Source organism: Mchenga conophoros, linkage group LG5, assembly GCF_057382185.1.
Source record: "Mchenga conophoros isolate Kocher_MC1m ecotype Shallow Benthic linkage group LG5, M_conophoros_male_GT1.1, whole genome shotgun sequence".
Classification (NCBI taxonomy): domain Eukaryota; kingdom Metazoa; phylum Chordata; class Actinopteri; order Cichliformes; family Cichlidae; genus Mchenga; species Mchenga conophoros.
This window is the reverse complement of record NC_140530.1, coordinates 16,050,424-16,063,814: the sequence shown is the minus strand read 5'-3', so window position 1 is coordinate 16,063,814 and position 13,391 is coordinate 16,050,424. Positions and strand designations below refer to the sequence as shown.

The 13,391-nt window shown below is 40.1% G+C and overlaps 1 protein-coding gene across 2 annotated transcripts in view; it reads right to left on the bottom strand.

The window, feature by feature from the left end:
* cpne5b (copine Vb) overlaps nt 1-13,391 on the bottom strand; it is a 144,674-nt gene that overhangs the window by 74,813 nt on the left and 56,470 nt on the right. The gene's annotated exons all lie outside the window — the stretch shown is intronic.

Sequence of the window (13,391 nt, the reverse complement as noted above, 5' to 3'; positions counted from 1 at the left end):
CTTTTTGCGATAAATGAAAATGAAAATGAAAATGAGGAGAAATTGTTTTTCGGGGGGGTTTTGTGCAATTTCTGAATCCGATCAGGTTAAAAGCAGATCAGAGCACAAGAATAACAAACATTTGCCCTGAAAATTGCAATGCTGAAACACATCTGGATGTTTGCATGTTTGTTTTCATGAAAGCAATGTGATTGTAATATATGTGGGGCTTAATCTGCCTTATAAAACAGGGCTGGAACAAAAAACATCGCATTAGCTCTTCTCTGGTGCGTAATATAGTGGACTTCAGGAAGACCAGGAAACACTTGACCCCTGTTTCAATCCAAGGGGTCAGTGTTGACATTGTGGAGGACTATAAATACCTCGGAGTACACACTGACAATAAACTGGACTGGGCTAAAAACAATACAGCACTTTACAGAAAGGGCCAGAGTCGTCTCTATTTTTCTGAGGCGACTGAGGTCCTTCAACATCTGCCAGAAAATGCTCAGGATTTTCTACGAGTCTGTTGTGGCCAGTGCGATCCTCTATGCTGTTGCATGCTGGTGGAGCAGGCTGAGGGTCGCAGATGCCAACAGACTCGATAAACTGATTCGTAAGGCCAGTAATGTTGTGGGGATGGAGCTGGACTCCCTCAAGGTGGTGTCGGAGAGGCGGATGCTGTCCAAAATAAAGACAATGTTGGACAACATCTCCCACCCACTCCATGACATGCTGGTCAGTCACAGGAGCACGTTCAGTGAAAGACTGAGAGTACCAAAGCACCACTGAACGACAGGAAATCTTTCCTGCCTGTGGCCATCTCCCTGTACAACTCATCCTTAACAACTTAACACACTGTTTACTGCAAGAGCTACACCCTTCTTGCACATGCTCTTTTTCAGCTATTTATTAATAAGTGACTTTTATGTATATATATGCCTGTATATATTGTGTTATTTTTAGTGTATTGTCTGTCTCTGTTAATGTTTGTTTATAATGGAGCACTGTAACGAAAAATAATTTCCCCTAGGGATCAATAAAGTATTCTGATTCTGATTATGGACATTTTTCTTTTCACAAGGGTTTCCCCCAACATGAGTCACTGCTTTATGAAATAAGAAAAAGACTTTGAAGATGCAGGGGAAAACAAGCCAGAAAAACCATTAACACATACGTAACACTGAATAATTTTGCCAATAAACACAGACAATGCAATGATTAAATGCATAATTCTTGCTTTTTGCTTTTTAGGGCTATTTTGTCCATCATTTGTAAGCAACTGAGAAAGTAAATTTTATTTACAGAGCACATTTAAAATCAAAGGGCTACTACTTCTAGAAAGTCTAGGAACTACACAAATTCACACTTTTTACATAACAACAACACAACTGCTCATCTATCCGTTTCCAGAGATCAGCAGTTTACAAAAGCTTGACGAAGCACGTTTGTATTTAGGTTGGATTTAAACACAGTCACAGTTGATGAGGTCACACGGGAGATCATTCCAGAGTCTTAGTGCAACGACAGCAAAAGCACGACCCTCTTTCGAAATAAGCTTCGACCGCAGGGTGATCAAGAGTGATTGAAAAGCAGGGCTTAATGATCTTTAGGGAGTATATGGAAGCAGCGTATCTGCATCCATACGCTCCATCCTGCACCACTGCACTAAGCACCTGCACCCACATATCCAGGTACAAGGCCATTTAGGGCTTTAACCACAAACAGTGCCAGTACACAAACAGTACTTTATACTTTAATCTGTAAGAGAGCCAATACCAGGGTGCTACCTCTGCAAGTAATGTGATCTCTCTTTTTAATCCCATTCACTAATCTGGTTGCACCATTTTGGACTAATTGTAAACAAGCAAGATATGACTGACTAACTTCAGCGCGTTACAGCAGTCCAGTCTCGAAGTAACAAGCAAGCACAAACATTTCCAGATCGCATGGCTAAATAAAAGATTTCAGTCTGGAGGTTGTTCCGAGATGGAAGAAAAGCGGCCAATGTCAACTACTGTATGTGCAAGCTACACAAAAGTGAGCCTCAGTCTCATATCTTTGCGCATCGCCCGGCTCACTAACGCAGCTTTGAAGCATGTAAAATATCATCCTTCCATCTGGAAGCTGGAACTTTTAATAGACTGTCTTAATTGGTTCGTCAAGAGATATTTTTATAGTCATAAAATGTATCGCTAGATGAAACATGAACCTCTACAAAGCCAGATGCTTCTTTTTGATGTGAGTCTTACTCTTAGAGAGGTTCCTGGAAGAAGCCGGTGATGTTCCTGCGAGGCAACCCTTCTCTGGTGAGCATATTTCCATGAAGCTCAGCACCCCTGAACTATCTGTTTCACTTCACCTAGCCCTGCAAACACAGGCAGCCCTTGGCATTACACCCATCACTTTTCATCACAGCATCAAAGTCTTCTCTGTCGATTGCGAAGAATGAGCTTGAGGGGGTAGTGGAATAAATTTCTACCCCCTCTCTCCTTCCTCCCTTCAATTTCTTCCTTTCTTTGTTGAGACACTGGTTTGTTTGCACTTCAAAGATTAAAAAAGCAGTAAATAATTGATTAATCAATCAGCAACATGCAGAAACTGCAACATTACTGAGAACTGTCTTGCACAGCCGCCCACTCCAAGACAACTTGAATATAGGGTAGAATGTGACTGACACAAATAATAGAGTTACACTGCTGCAAGATGAAAGAGGGTGGATATGCCTCCTGACCCTGTGGTCTGCAGCCAATTGACTTTTAGCTAAGCTCCATCCACCTTAGTAACTGATTTCTGTTCGTGCAGGGAACATAATGCAGCTCAATAACAATAATAAGCACAACAAAGTGGAAGTTGTCTCACTATTGTAGCTAAATAGCAATGCACGCTGCTGCAACTGCAGCTTCCATTAGGGGAGAGGTGTTTAAATATCGCCTTGCCAGTTTCCTCTTCATTTTAATTTAAATTCAATATGAATTTGATTTTATTTATATAGCACCAACTCACAAAATAAATCATCTCCGGACACTTTATATTGTAAAGTAAAGACCCTACAATACTGAAGATAAAAGCCAGCAATTCCCTATGAGCAGCAGGAAAAATCCTCCAGTAGAACCAGGTTCAGCCGTCTGCTGCGACCTACTGGGGTGAAGGAAATGTAACAGTAACCTCAGGCAGTGACTGATAGGTCAGAACAATGCAGCTCTAAAGCCAAAAATAGTTATAATAATCAAGAACCTACAGTTCTTTGCATAGCGTTGTAGCACATGTCGCAAAAGCTTGCCTTGTCTACTGCTCCTGGTTGCTATGGTGAGCTGGAGAATTTTTGAAGGGAAGAACGGGTTAGAGTTAGGTCCTGGTCGTGTGTTTTTGCTTTCACATTTTGGGCGTGAAGATCGGTTTAAAATGGCCCCAAATCTCAAATGGGGCAAAGAGTCGTCTGCAATGATCTAGTAACTTGTTTCCAAATCGTATACATGTGCCCCAGCTGCAAAGACTTATCCTCCCCACCAAAAATCTGCTCTATGGCCACATTCAATGTACATCCCCCAGAAGGCAAAGATTCAGCTGCAGCCTTACACAAAGACACCACCTCCCATCAGCGCATGACGTAAAGAGAGACGGGCAGAGCATGGAGAGAGGACGGGGTTGCGTACTCATGTGGAAGAGAAGCCCTTGGTGGTAATTACTCTCCCGGCCATTATTCTTTTCTGGCCATTCAGAGAAACCCCCTAAGGAAATAAGTCCAATAACATATATTTACTGCATGATCTTTGTCATGAAGAAAACCTACATCTGCAGTGCAACTGTTCCCAGAACAGATATTACTCTTTGACACCAAGCCAGGCCACCAATAAAGGCTTCTCAGGAGAAAGAGCAAAGCACAATGAATGGATCCAGCAAGCGTGGTCTAATCTGAGAGGAAGACAAGTGTGTGTGAGCAAGAGAGACAGAGTGACGGAGTGCACGAGGGAGTGAAAACAAACGATTGAAAAGCAGAATAATCCAGAGAAGGATAGGTGAGGAGATCGTGTTTAGAAGCTATGAATAGCTGCTGTGGAAACCTACTAAGGGACAGTGATCTAATGCATGCGTGTGTGAGTATGTGTGATGTGTGTGTGTGTGTAAACATCTGTTGGCAGTCAGAAGTCTCTTTGTGGAAGTGATGCCAGTGAGAGACTTGATATATCACTCTCTGTTAGAGAAAGAAAGAAGCAGGGTGGGGGTTGGTGTGACAGCTTTATCAGTCCAGTGTACCAAACCTCCATTAGCACAGTCTGCCTAAGGAGCAGAGCACAGATGTGTGTGTGTGTGTGTGTGTGTGTGTGTGTGTGTGTGTGTGTGTGTGTGTGTGTGTGTGTGTGTGTGTGTGTGTGTGTCATTAAACAATTTAGGGTGTTTTAAAATCAGTATTGGTGGGATGTTTGTATTCTGTATTCTTGGATTATTTTAATCTTGTTTCATCTTTTCTTATAATGTTTTACATACTCTGGTAACAGTGAGTCAGGGGAGGGTGCACAAGTGGAGTTTATCTCTCTAGGCTGGAATATAAATGGGACCACCTGATAATGAGAAAGAAACTTCCACTCCTACCAAGTGAATTCATTCCTGGTGGGAGACAATTCTGTCTTTCATTTCAAACTAACCAATCAGTGGTAAGTGAAATATTCGTTCCACCCACTTCACTTTGTGCCTAAATGACATACCAGGAGAAACTAACTAAATATTTTTCAGCTGATTTAGTTTATAGAAGACACATAGCTTTTCAAATGTAACACCTCTTTTCTTTCCTGTTCTTGTTTATTTATGTTTTTATTTATCGACTCCTGGGGTCAGACACACTCTAATGCTGCCTTCTGGGACTGTAGCTTGCGACTGCGGATGTTGTTTTGCTCTGGAGATCTGCAAGCTTAAGGGCTGCTCTAATGAAACCCTGCAGCAGGTAGAGAACTGCTTTTAGTCCCTCCACACTGAGCTCACAGAGGCTGCAGAGCAGAAAAAGGACTGCCAGCTGCAGTGGGAACCAGAGACCCAGTGGAGAGGCAGATGATTATAGTATTTGCTTGTCATGAAGTACTTGCACTTGCACTTTGGAAGAACAAAGTACTTAACCCCACTACCCCATCAAACCCCACCCAAAACACTATGACAAATAGAATCCATGTCTGTGGTAAACACTGGTACAGATCTCTCCCCAGTCATTTAAGACTGGTCTTGTTAACTGGAAATAAGTGCCCAGTGTGGAGATGCCAAGACGTTTGCCAACTGTCAAGACAGCTTTTGGGACTTTGGTAATGAGTAACTCTGCTGTTAAGTACTTAGCTATGTAAAGAGGGAGAGACTGCATGTGTACAAATAATAAAATGTTTAATTTTTGTGAACGCATGCAGCATTATTTTAAGATGGGACTGCATTAGATAGTTAACGAGCAGTTAACCTGATGTATCTAATGAAGTGGCCAGCGAATGCATTTTTTTTATTTGTAAAAGTTATGGAAATTTGCTGACTGTTAAATGACTGTTTTTTTTGCCAAATGTTTCAGGAAAAGATGAGTATCATGAGGCCCAGTCACAAGGAAACACTAGGACATACAACGATACAGCATATGACTAACAGAAAGCTACACCGACAATAATTCCACAGCACAGAGAACCAGCACCTGAAAATTCAGTGTTCAAAAAGCTGAAACTTCAATTCTCTTCTCCAGAGGAGCCAAACATGAGAGTCTTATCACAAAAAAAATGTCACGAAGAGAAAAAACAAAACTGCCGCTTTCTTTTTCCTCTTTTTCCCCCCCTTGTGGCCTGCGCTCATGCACAGCTGCATGTTCCAGATAGGTAATGATGGGGCGCAGTGGAGCACAGCTCACTCGAAGCATGGGTTAGGACTGCTAGAAAGAGACATGGTTTTCATGACAGGTGAGGTTAGAGAGAAATAGAGAGAACTAAGCAGAGATACAGATAAAGATTACTATAAAGAAACAGACACAGTCAGAAAACCACCCACCTTGCAGAAAGAATGAAATTGTTCAATTTCCAATCCTGCTGGAAAGGTTAGGATAGATGAGATGAATGAAAATCCCCCTCTGGGTGATGGAAATCTTGTGAGCATGTTAACGTGTTAATGGTAGAAAATTCAGGAGACAAGAAATGTCATAAGCAGTTGAAGCTTGATATCAAGGAGACAAGACAAAAGCAGGACTAGTTAATAATTTGAAATTCATCCCAATTCTGCAACGAGGGTTATTTTCAATGCGGTCAGAACTTATGCACATCACGTGACCTTGCTTGCCTATGTCGCCTGCTGTCGGGCGGAGGATCAACTTGACTTGACAGACGCCCCAGTGGCTATCAATGTTCAGGGACAAAAATGTGTGGAGTATCTGGGAATTAAAAATGCCCAAGACCTTTCCTATAGGGAGCAGGGTTTAATAAGAATCTTTTCTTCTTCCTGCTCCTTTTCACACATGGTTGCAGTGCTTTACTGATAGAAAGTGTGGTTGGTTTGTCTGAAAGAACTAACTGTGGAAACTGTTGTACCAAGTGTGAAATAAATAAATAAATGAAATGAACTGCGTTCAGTTCTGGTAAAGTGGGAAGAAAGCCAGGAGAATCCATTATTCTGACTGGTGTGAATGGATCTGTGGAAGTTCAAATGAAGACTAAGAAGTCAAGAGGACAGACAGGAGATGATCCAACTCTTGATGCAAAAATTGAAACTATGTAAAATGATCCTCAGTGTTTCCTTATTCAGGCAAAAGGGCAACAAGTATTAAATGCAAAAACACAAAATACCTTACAAGCTGTAAGGCAGTAGTAACAGAAAACTCTGTTACTACTGCCTGAATGACGCCTGACATTATCAAGAGTTTGTTTAAATGATATTTGATATTAAAGTCATGATTCTGATGCAGTCCTTATATCGTCTCCTACAACTCTATAGGGATTGTGAAAACCAAGCTTTTCTGTTTGATAAGTCATCTTCACCATTTATGCCTAAATGTTGCTGTCCTTCGATTGGCTGATTAGATATTTGTGTTAACAAGAAGTTGAACAGGTGTTCCTGATAAAGTAGATAAAGTGTAGCAATATGTAATCAATTCAATTTAATGAAGTCAGGGTTTAAGATAGGAGGTTTCTTCCTGTCAAAAGGGAGTTTTTCAATCCTACTGTCACGAAGTGCTTGCTCATAGGGGGTCGTCTGACTGTTGGAGTTTTCTCTGTATTATTGTTGGGTCTTCACCTTTCAATATAAAGCACCTTGAGGCAGATGTTGTTGTGATTAGGTGCTATAGAAATAAAATTGAACTGAATTGAACTGAATATTGCTTTTGACTAAACAAGACTGAATATTATTCTATACTGAACTGTCTAGACTCCAACTTGTGGCATCCAGCCATGCTCTTATTTCTGGCTTTGTGGGCTGTGGTTTTGTAATATTCACCTCTGAAACTTGTGCTACAGCCAGTGGTGGCAAAAACAGAGGTGGATGATTTTATTCTGGCACTTTTAGTGATAAATATTTGACATTTGCAGCCAAGTTTCACTGGAGCTATTTTCTGCAAAAAAACAAAGACAGCTGCCAGGGAGGTCTGTGACTTCCAAGACTAACCAAGACAATGTTTCTGTAACAAAAAGTTTTTAGTTCTTAGAAGACCACAAATAATCCTGCTTCCACAGCCTTTATGTTGGGATCATGGCGAAAGATTCAGTGGCAGCATTTTTAAAATCAACAGGCTTAAGGCCCCTACAGGCATGTAAGAAATTGAGTCCCACTTCTAGCTGTTTCTGCCCTATGACTGATACATTGATCATCGATCATTACCACTGACAGCTGAAGCGAATAACATAAGGAGCTAAATCAGGGTCAAAACATTTGTTCATTTGAAAAAGTTTTGATATTTAAAAAGAAAAAGTATTTAAAAACAACAACAATTCAACAATTTGAATAAATTTAATGTTAATATTTCTGATTATCCTATAATGGACTTTATTGATGGGTGAATGTTTGAAACATATTGATATAAGGTGGGGAAAAAATTTACCCAGCACAGGGAATGCTGTTGTCTGATTGGCTGGTAGGTTGCTAAGCCACAACAGCTATGAACTCTGTGCAGAAATGTAAGAATCGCCCATTCATGTCTGTATATTATTTTAAAAATACATATAATATACATATAATATATATAAATATGTTTTAAATATTCACAGCACCTAGAGAGATAGCTCTACCTTTATAGATAGGTAGATGGACAGATAGATTTAATGGCAGCCATAACCCACATACACTGTAAATGTAATCATCTCAAAAGTTCTTAGATTTGCAAATATAAATACTTCTACTGTAGCTTCCACCTCATCCAGGGGGGCCAATAGTTGGAGACGAGGAAGCGGCTGTGGTGTTGGTTTGCACTGTTACCCAGCTGGGTATCCTGCCTCTCCCCATATGAATCTGTTGACATTCACAAAAAATTTCCCCCCATTTCTGCTCCGGTAATTTGCACTGACATTCAGGGAATATCGAAGCGGTAAAAGGCAACGCATGCTTAAACACACCTCGTCCTCAATGCTCCCCTTAACATTTTTCCGATGTCTTTTCTGCACTTTTAATCATGCACCTCTCTCTGTCGCGTTCTTGTTCTTCTTTGCATTATTAATTCAGCTTTATTCAATTTGCCTGTCTCCCATGGTCCCAAATGAAACGGCACGCATCCGTGTAATTCCCTTAAATATGCAGGTTTTTAAAAGAAATCCTACAACAGACCACAAGAGCTGACTGTCGATGGTAGCTGTCAGAATGTCAGGGAAAAGGAAACGTGCCATCTAAATTTTTTCGAGCTGGAGTGTTGGAGTGAGGGAAAACTGAAGTGAATGACAATAATTCTACCTCCTGCTTGTCTACCATCAGTGAGCCACTGAGTAAGTAATTTAACCTCCATCTGCTGCAGTGCAGCTGCTCTGTGGGCATCAGTTGAAAAATGTGGTGTTTATGGTCAGCAGTCTGTAAATGGCAGCGCCTTGAGAGTGTTTGTGCACAGTTAAACATTTCTGAATCAATAAAAATAAAAAACACCGTATTGTCTGTATTTGAAGCACTCAGCCTAATCATTCCATTCATACCTTTGTTCACTAATAAGAAGGTCAACTCTGGGTTTTGCGGTTGGTGGTTATGCTTGGTATGAGAATCCTATAATCCTATAATTCCTATAATTTATAATCCTTATCTTTATAATCTCTTCTGCTATTTGCACGTTCTTTACTGTAAATTCCTAAGTTAATTTGTAAATTTTTGTAGTAAATTGTAAATATTGTAGAACTTTTCTTCTGTCATTTAATGGTCGGGCATTGTACAGCTACAAGCATTTCACCCCCATGTCATACTGTGTATGGTTGTGTGTGTGTGACAAATAAAATTTGAATTTGAATTTGAGAAGATTTGTTGTATGGATTTGTTATGTCTTTCCTCATGTGATGTAATGCATCTTTTACCTTTTATCTTTAATTATCTTCTCCTATCCTGATGTTTCTTCTGTGTTTGGTTGCATACGTGCTCGATCAGAGCGGCTGGTTTTGTAGCTGAGTGGTGGTTTTTATTTTCTTTTAGTCTGTGTTTTTAAAATGGGCTTAGACAGCTGAGAAGAAAAAAGAAATATGAGCAATCTAGTGTTTTTCTAATCATGGCAGAACCCTTTTAAGGTCTTTAAATCCTGTATGTTTACTGTTGTTTAAAAGATAATTATGGTTATATGAAGAATTGGTAGAAAATCATCAATCTTTGCCATTTAGGTTTTCCAGACTTGGAAAATCCAGCTGTTAAATAACACAAGAGTCCACAGGCACCCGGGCGTGCTCGTCTTAGTTCAGCTTTACTTGTACGCTGACATTTCCTAAATAGCTCTAAACACAAGGTAGGCTGATTTAAAAGTAATTAGTTTTGCAGGTATTTGGTAATAACCCAAAGTATGAGACAAATTAAAATCCTGACCCGATGATTGCGCCAGAGTTAAAGTGAAGGAACTCCAAAGTCATACACGTCTTTACCAAATGTCATAGTAATCCATCCAAGACATGATGGGGTTTTGCACACAAAAATACAAATGTCAGCTTCACAGTGGCTCAAAGAGAAAAGCCAAGGGATGACCAATGCCACTGCAATATGCTGCCTGAAAATAATACATGATAATAATAAATCTTTGTCTAGAAAACGTTGAAATATTTCACTGGATAAATATCCTTTACCTGCTGAATGTGTCTTGTGGTATGTTTGGAAAACTAAAGTCATGCTTTGTATGGTAATATGATAGCTCACATCTCCCTCTCGTAGTGAGGTAAGTGGTGTTTACTCTAACAGCAAGAAATGGTTTTGTTTTTCTCCGTCTCTGAGACACACGAGAGCCTTTCAACAGCAACCTCTCTAGGCACGGACACTACTACACATAATGTTCAATATATAAATATATCAATGTCATTATTATAAAGAGGACACTCATTTTGAATTATGTGCCATATGTGCCATTCAGTTTTTATGCATTTGAGGCCAATGGCAAGAGAGCGGCATACAATCTGAAGCAATCATGAAAGAGCCGAGGACCTTTGATGTTCAGATGAAACAAATGTCTTGTTTGGCGGCAGAGCTCTGCTCTTCTCTGTTCCTTTCTCTCTATCACACATCCACATGTACACAATGAATTATTTTCATTAACATTTTAGGAAATGCTGGAGTCACGTGTCAGAAACACATAACCCTGTAAATAAGCACAATATCATCGTAACACAGTACAGACATTATACCGTGACAGGTCAGGTTTGATAAAAATGTCCACAACGTAGTCTCAGCAACAGTTTCCATTAAGCGATCTGCTAATTTAGCCATTTGTTTAAAGAAGGGCTCTGAAACTATGAGCTCAAGAGTGTATTTTTCAGTCACGCTAAAGACTAATGAACTTGTTGGCTGGTAATCACGACTGCCTCACACTACACCTGCTGAGTGAATGACAAGGGCTGGCTGATGTTTCTAAGGAAACTGATTCCCCTCGGTTGTTGTTTAGAGCCCACAGACAGGCTACTTAGCTGGACTTAAGTACCAGAGCTACTTCATTTAATAACACTGAGTGCAATAGTTTGGGTCCTTATAAATCTTTTAAAAGGTTGCTTTTAAGGTTTGTTTGAAGCACTTTTATTAAATCTGTGTCGCTTTCAGTTGAGATGAAATCAGAGTGGAAACAAAAGACTCGTCTGATTTACATATTATGACACTACCGGCTTATAAACCTGTATTCCAAATGATGCTGACATCCATTCTTACCCAGTATAGTTGCTTCAGGTAAGCAAGAACAGGTTTATCTAAAGTCTAGCACAAAACTGAGAGCCATATGTCTGTAGCATCAATCAGTGACACGTGACGGATGACAAAAAAGATGACAACATGGCTCGCAACTTGTGACAAAGACACAGTTAGTGACCAATTTAATTCTGCAGTTTAAGGGAAAACTCCAAATCCCTAGGCTGTGTGAGGGATTTTGCAGTCATGGTTTGGGTTTTACTTTTCTCCTTAGTGAATATGTTCACTGCAAATCTTCTTTATCCCACAATTAAATGTGTCCTATATTTATGCATTTTCATCTGTTCCTACCATTTTGCATGAGCAGTCACTGAGCATGAAACTGATTTCAGTCATATGCATGACCTTCACAATCAAGTTTCAGTTTAACACCTGTGGGAGATTTTAGACAGACTCTATGGATGGCACCCACCAGCAGCAGGCTATTATCAAAGCACCAGATGAAATTTTTTTTTGGTCGCACCATGAGAGTTCAATCTTAGAAAATCAATGCCAGGCATCACACAAGCTGCTTACTAAAGCACTTCATGTTGGTTTGGCCTTTAATTTCTCACCCATCTGCACTACATTGCAGTGGAAACAGCTAGCATGACTCTGACTGTCAAATTAAAAGCACAGTGTGCAAAATATCACTGCCGGAGGTCACTGGATTCTAGTCAGTTCCCTTTTCTTACACCTCCCGATTCAAGTGAATGATCCTAGCTATGATGGCCGCTGTAGGACAAACAGCTCTGCCCACCATATATACTGAGTGTAGGCTGTCAGTCCTTCATTTACCTCAGCTGGGTGTCCATATCTGTTTGCTCTGGAGAAGACTGTAGAACTTTGTTAAAGGAGTCTGAATCAAATTGATGAGTAAGTGAAGCTCATTTTTCCATCGTTGTTAGCTGTTATTTTTTCAGCTGTTAGCTGTTGTTAGCCAGCATTAGTGAAGCTTTCTTTGAAACAGCTCTAATATTGTAGGACACTTAGCAGAGAGAGTCTGAGTTTTAGAACACTCAAGGCTAACATTAGCTCACATAACGTTAGCGTATAACCAGCCATTGTTATTTAGCTGGCTCGTTGTCAGCTAAAGACACAGCATGGTCACTTGTCTAATCTGCTGGCAATAGGTAACTGCAACAATATCGGGAATAAACAAGCATGTTTATCCATGTTTCCATGAGTTAAAACCCTGAAACAGTTCATGCTTGAAGTGAGCGTGAGATGGAAATGAGTTCGGAGAGAGATGGTGAAAATATATTTGTACAAATGTTATATGTAAATGTAGAGTTTGAAACAGCAATCTGCAAACTTTAAATCAAAAGTAATTTATATGGCATACTAGGTACGTGGCCGGTTTTTAGCCACACTGTTGGCCGTGTGTGTTGCCAGTCTTTTGTCATTTCAACACAACTTTTTAGTTAGTCGTGTTTTTAGCTGAAGTCTAGTGATTCAAATAGGATGTATTGAGTATTATGTAACAGGTGAAGCACAGTATTTGGACAGTGACACAATTCACATTCAAAGGGAATGTGCAAATCACACAGTGCACTAAACAGCACCTGACAAGAGGCTTTGAGGCCACACAAGCTGATGAATTAATTACTAGCAGTGCTAATTACTCGGTGTCTTACAATAAAATTCATCCTGCTCAAGACCGTGACACCTGAATACAAAGTCTCTTACAAACAAGTAGCAGCAAAATCAATTAAAGTGGAGGCCTCTGCTGACACCAATACCCCTGAGAACAGAGTGGAGCTGTGAAGGGATTTTGACATCTTTAGCATCTGTTAAATACAGGTCTGCATTTATAATGGGTTGATGGATAGATAGTCTCATGGGTAGATTTTACAGAAAGAAGAACATGTGTAATGAAAGCATCATCCTAAACATATTGAGTGAATATTATCTAACTCCCTCTGCCTTTCTCACTTTTTTCTAAGACAGCGACTCGTGTTGTGTAGAATCAGACAAGCAATTATAGGTTGTTTTGAGTGTTTTCATCAGCGTCTGTGTTTCTGTCCCTGGTCATTAATTTTTCCTTCCCTCTGTGTGTGTGCGTGTCGCTGTCTCTCTCGCTCTCTCTGCCA